We start from the raw sequence: 7,046 nt of genomic DNA, 5'->3' as shown, positions 1-7,046 counted from the left end.
CAACAGACCCAGGGCGGACCGGATAGACTGAAGACCCATTAGGTCATATCAGTTAGGCCGAAGGCCCGAAGAACGATCCAAACAGGTTGAAGGCCCGGGTGGGCGGACCAGACGTGCTGGAGGTTCTGAGAGTGGGTCAGATAGACTGCAATCCTGGTGAGGGTGTTCAGTCATATTGTAGACTATATATGCATGTTGCTTGTTTGCTATGATATGGTTATGATTTGTATGACGTTGGTATTTTGGTGGAAATCACTAAGCTTCGAAATTACAGTTTTGGATTTTGTTTCAGGTACTTCGGATGATCGCGGGAATGCGAATGCTTGATCGTGCACCTCCTCGCGTTTTATGTTTTTGATTTCTGGGATACTCGGATATGAAACTATTTTGAAAGCATTTTGTAATTAAATGGTGAATTTGAATGGTTGAAAAAGTTTTAAATTTCATGGAGTTTTTATGGATGTTACAAGTTGGTATCAAAGCCTTGGTTTGAGTGAATTAGAGGAACACTCGTGTGAATCCAGTCTCAAACTAAGGAAAGGATTTTCAAAATGATTTTCAAATGGTTTTCAAAATATTAAAGGAGGATGCAAAGTGTACGATCAGTTGGATCCAATAATTAGACCCCAAAATACCATATTGTTATTTGATATTATGATATGTTAGACCAACAAGCTAGTAATAGGCTAGGGATCTTCAAGAATCACATGATAGAATTGCCTGATCTTTGATGCCTTAGATTGTGTAGAGTACCTCAATCATTGTTGTGTGACTCTTTTGTGTTTGAGTTAGTTATTGGATGAATGCGTTAAGTCACATACTTCATGGGTTAAATGGTTCTAGGTTAGAGGATTTGGTCCTGCTGCTCAGCTCTTGTCTGAGTCCAACCATTATGGGATTGAATATTTTAGCCTATGGTTGTTTAAGTCATTGGGTTTGTGATAGTGTTCATGCAATAACTATCTGTCACCAATGGAGGGTCGTGTGGCAATTGGTGGTAGGATGGATGAGTTGTGCGGGTTCTGTCGGCCAGTTATAAGATATTTAGCTTTCCTCTAGGAGTAAGGATTGGGCGCTCGCCTATGATCACGTATATTGTTAGGGCGTTGTGATGATACTTGATGCAAATATGGGTAGTTGTGATAATAAAAATCAAATGTGTCACTACATTTATTTGTTAAATCAATTATTAGGATCAGAAATTAGCATCTAAAAAGTTGTACCATTTTCTAAGTTGGTTAACATACTTGGAAAGTACTCGTTAACATTATCTCAAGGATATAAGATTCGTAAAAAATCGACCCCAAAGGAAGGAGTTATGGACTTTATTAAAATGAAAATCAATCGCGTAATAAAAAATAATTACGTCAAAACGGTACTTAGAGATCGGTTGAGTTTTGACTGAAAGTGAAAAAAAAAGAGATTCGTAGTACTCCTTAAGATATGAACTTTAGGACAAACAGTGCCGAAAATGTGATCCGTATGAGAGATAGAGATATGATTTTTGTTAAAATCATTTATTTTTACCCCCGTTAGGCACAAAAATGAAAGTGAAAACTAGCTAAGGCAACCTAAAGAAGGGTTGTAGTACCCATTGAGATCATCACATAGATATACAGAGGGCTTAGATCGGAGCTCGCACAAAGAAGTTATGATTTTTGTAAAATCTTTTCGTGTGCGTGAGGTGCGCACCTATCCCCTTTGTGCACCTGACATCGGATTTGAGCAGATTGCGAGTGACGTAACCAATTTGGGAAGTGACATGTGGCCTTCACTGGATGGAGCCACGATGATCACGCGCGATGCGTGAAGGTAACTGCATCGTGCACACCTCAAAACCATGACTATAGATAGAAGGCTCTCCATATCACTTTTGCACACCTTCCATTCTCACTCTCACTGCATCTCTCGAAGCTGCTTCCCTTGGAGCAATCCCCAGAGTCCGTAGCTCGATTCAACCCTACACCAACGGTCTCACACGACTAGGGAAAGTTCACGACCCTAATTTCACTATTTTAATTGTTTTTCCCGGGGAAGGGGGGAGGGGGGATGCATGCTTATCAAAATATATTTATATCCATAAATATCAAATGTTTTATAAAGCTTAAAACCTTAGGATAATGTAGCTATAAATACTATGCCTAGTTGTAAGTAAGAGTTATGATGTCCGATAGCCTAGGAAGAGATAATACCTAGATGTTATAAGGATAACATAGTACTTAAAAGTAATGTTCGTCAAATATAAGGATATGCATTATATCTAATCGTTACTCTACCCAAATATCTAGTTATTAAATTAACCATAATTAGGGTGTGTGTGTGTGTATACACACACACACACACACACACACACATATATATATATATATATATATATATATATATATATATATAGACACACACAGAGACACACACATACTAAATAATTATTAGATCTAAAAGATATAATTATCAAATATAAAATTAAAGGTGTTTATATTATGATAGTTATAGGAAATCACTTAGAAAGAGAAAAGATAAAAGATAAAATACCTAAGGTTAATGCGTTAGTGGGCTGTTAATATTCATCACTGCCTCATTAAATTCGGGTACCCCAAACTTGTAATCGTTAATCTTGTGAGAGCTAGGAACCTATGTATATATCTATACGGGGATTGACATCCCCACCTGTGATTGCTAGTTACAATCCCGACATGATAACTTTCTTATTAATCACTATTCAACATCTGATGAAGTGGCGGGGTAATCACTAGTCAAACAACATTGATTATGGGGCTCATGGTAATACATTACAACCACCTTAGAGATCCGACTACCAATAAGGATGCCTTAGAATGGTAGATAAAATACGTTAGGATTAGTTAAATATCTTACAAAGATAGAAAATTAGGATTAATAAAATATCCTAAATGATAATAAGATATGATCATTAGATATCCTAAAATGATAGTAAGATAGGATTGATAAAATATTTTAAGAAATGATTTTCTAAAAGAAAAATGATTCTTAATTTAATACAACCAAATAAACTATAAGAACTTTTGCACTCACCAACATTATATTGACATTTTAAAAAATACATGTACTCTCTGGGAGATGAGTGTGGAGGATAGTCGTGTCGAGGAGGAGGTTTTCAAGGAAGCCTGTTGGAGTTTAGTTCCATCTATTTTCCATTTCTAGTTATGTTTAGGATGTGTGCTTGACTCTTTTAAACAATGTAATCCCAAATAAAATTATAATAAATAAAAGTATTGTTTGTGATATACTTTTGTGTTATGTTCTATATATATATATATATATATATATATATATATATATATATATATATATATATATATATATATATATATATATTCTCCGGTGAGTCTTCAAATATCATTTTTTTTGTAATTTGTTGAAAGAAAGCAACAAACCACCATAAATATCCAGATCCATCGTTCCTCATTATTCTTCCATAGAAAATCAAGAATAGGGAATGGGGGCAAAACCTCCAAATTAGGGTTCATATCTTGTTCCTCATTTGATTCACCTTTCACAGATGCACATAAGAAATAAATAAGGACGACATGGGTTGATTCATTGTAGAAGTTAGCGATCCATTTAAGAAACCTAGGGTTTGGCTTAGTACCTTCAATTTGGTAGAGGCTACTCGTTCTTATGACGCCGCAAAATCCCTTAACGATTGTGTCAACAACTCAACATCAACAAACCCTAACAATCTTCATCCCTTCTTTGACTTGCCAGAGCTCTAAATGATCATTCCTCAGAGGTCAACATATAGTGGTGGTCAATGAAGAAGAAGAAGAAGACGATGGTGATGACCTTCACTGCATAAAGTTTCATCTTTTAGGATAAACACCTATCTGATGTCTCAATTTTTTTTTATATTTTTTGTTGAAAAATGTCTTCATCTCTTACATTCAACATGATTAAGCCTTCATTAAGATATATAGATAAGTAAGCCTTATATGACGATTGATATATGATTCTTGAGCAAGTTGTTCTTGATTTCATAAGTAAGCTTATAAATCTCTTGATGTCAAATTTTCTTCTTGTCATTCTATTAATCTAAAAACAGAGGATTGACTTCTCAAAGCACTATAGATTGGTTTCCTTTAACTTTGATCCATACTTATATCTTCACTGGAGACTCGTCGGAGAAGATGACCAGAGTCTTATCAGGGATGCAAAGAATGTTGAGAACTGGATCGATGCATATATATATATATATATATATATATATATATATATATATATATATATATATGCATCGATCCAATTTTCCCCAAGTCGCACCGCCCGACGTTTCCGCCGCCGGCTGGAGGTGTGACAATAAAGTTATTTCCAAATTACACTAAACATTAAGAAACATAGTTTTTAAAGGGAAAATTTTTTAAAATGATAAGATATTTTTTGATTTGTACACATTTAATCACTGAGTTTTTTTGTTAATATTTTCCCATTGAACTTGTTTAAAGTGTTCAAAAAACATCATTATGACCTGGTATCGTAGGTTTAGCCGGTTTCCGACATATTTGGCTGCATTGATGAGACTTCGGTTATCTTCTACGGTGAGTCTTCAAATATCATTATTTTTTGTAATTTGTTGAAAGAAAGCAACCAACCATCATAAATATCCAGATCCATCGTTCCTCATTATTCTTCCATAGAAAATCAAGAATAGGGAATGAGGGAAACCTCCAAATCAGGGTTCATATCTTGTTCCTCATTTGATTCACCTTTCACAGATGCACACAAGAAATAAATAAGGACGACATGGGTTGATTCATTGTAGAAGTTAGCGATCCATTTAAGAAACCTAGGGTTTGGCTTAGTACCTTCAATTTGGTAGAGGATACTCGTTCTTACGACACCGCAAAACCCCTTAACGATTGTGTCAATGACTCAACAACAACAAACCCTAACGATCTTCATCCATTCTTTGACTCGCCAGAGCTCTAAATGATCATTCCTCAGAGGTCAACATATAGTGGTGGTCGATGAAGAAGAAGAAGACGATGGTGATGACCTTCACTGCATACAGTTTCATCTTTTAGGATAAACACCTATCTGATGTCTCAATTTTTTTATATATTTTTTTGTTGAAAAATGTCTTCATTCTTCCATTCGACATGATTAAGCCTTCATTAATATATAAGTAAGCCTTATATGATGATTGATATATGATTCTTGAGCAAGTTTTTCTTGATTTCATAAGTAAGCTTATAAATCTCTTGATGTCAAATGTTTCTTCTTGTCATTATATTAATCTAAAAACGGAGGATTAACTTCTCAAAGCACTATGGATTGGTTTCCTTTAACTTTGATCCATACTTATATCTTCACTGGAGACTAGTCGGAGAAGATGACCAGAGTCTTATCAGGGATGCAAAGAATGTTGAGAACTGGCTAAACCCACACCAACCGATCATAAGGATAAGATATGGATAAAAAGACACGTTTAATGGGCGAATATGGACAAAAAAACACAATGACCAAATATATACAAATTGAAAAAGTATATTACCATTTTAAGTCATTATCCTTTATCAATATACCTTATAAAGCATTTACCACTTTTAGGGCAATCCATACTTAATTTTAAGTAGTACAAATCATGATATTTTAGGTACAATTATTCAATGCATAAATCGGATTAATTTTGGACATTATTTCGTATATGAAGGAAAAGATAGGATTAAGAGATATGATTGAATTTTTAATTTTAAAGAAGAGATAATCCATAGTCTTACCCTTATCCATTAAATATCTTATTTCAAACTCATTAGAAAATGAATTTGTCAAAAAAAATAAATAATTGTCTATAGAAACTATTTTTTAAAAGAAATCATTCGTATCCATCGCTTAGTACGAATAAATATCTAGTTTAAAATACATAGTAGATATTACGAAACACATTAAATACAATTGTAAGCTTCTTCTCCATGCTTGGTATCGTTTTTCCCTCGTTTTGCACCCGCTTCTTTTTGCCCTCGTTTTGCAGTCGTGGACCCTCTTCTTTTTGCCCTCGTTTTGCACCCGCTTGTACATATGGTTAGAGACAATTGTAAGCTCATTCTCCATGCTTGGTATCTAGATGACGGGACTGTCATTGGGGATTCAGAGGAGGTGGCTAGAGTGTTAAACATTATTTGGTTGAATGGTCCAGGCTTGGGTCTTGAGTTGAACATCAAGAAAATGAAGATTTTTTGGCCCTCCTGTGATGGTAGGAAGCTTCGTGCCGATTTATTCCCAATGGATATAGGAAGACCTTCTTTAGGGTGAAGCTCCTTGGGGGGCTGTTAGTAGAGACGCAGGGTTTATTAGCGGGCTGGCCTTGAAGAGAGCGGTCAATGTTGTTGATTTGATGGGTCATCTTCCACAACTATGTGACCCTCATAGTGAGCTCCTTTTGCTTCGATCATGTATGGGAATTGCAAGACTTTTCTTTGGTTTAAGGACTTGCTAGCCGGTGCACATAGAAGAGGTAGCTTTGTTCTTTGACAAAGGATTGCGCAGGTCTATCGAGGATATGGTAGTATGTGGAGGCCCCTTCTTTGGAGACATTCAATGGTGCCTGGCTTCCTTACCTATTTGTTTCGGTGGTTTGGGTTTGTGCTCAGCATACGAGGTTTCCTCCTATGCATTTGCAGCCTCGAGGGCCCAATCTTGGGAATTACAAGACCACATCTTACGTGACAGTGACATATGTGGTATGGACTCTGATTACCTATATGCTATGACTCGTCTTCGCAATACAATTATGGGATTCGACTGTAGCGGTTTCAGTAATAAGGACACCCCCTATAAATCCCAAAAAGCATTGACGTGTGCCCTTTTTAGCAAAATCGTTAAAGATATGGAAGTCGAATTCAACATGACTGTTAGACAGAAAGCAGTTTTTGAGTGTCTTTGGGCACCTCATGCTCAGGATTTTCTGCTAACTATCCCCATTGATGGCCTTCGCCAGCATATGTCTCTTGTGGAGTACCAAACTATCTTTCGTTACCGCCTCATGATTCATCTATTCCCAATTGACGAGATAT

The sequence above is a fragment of the Lactuca saligna genome, chromosome 2, assembly GCF_052625555.1.
Source record: "Lactuca saligna cultivar CGN05327 chromosome 2, ASM5262555v1, whole genome shotgun sequence".
NCBI classification, from domain to species: Eukaryota; Viridiplantae; Streptophyta; class Magnoliopsida; order Asterales; family Asteraceae; genus Lactuca; species Lactuca saligna.
This window is presented reverse-complemented; position numbering follows the sequence as displayed.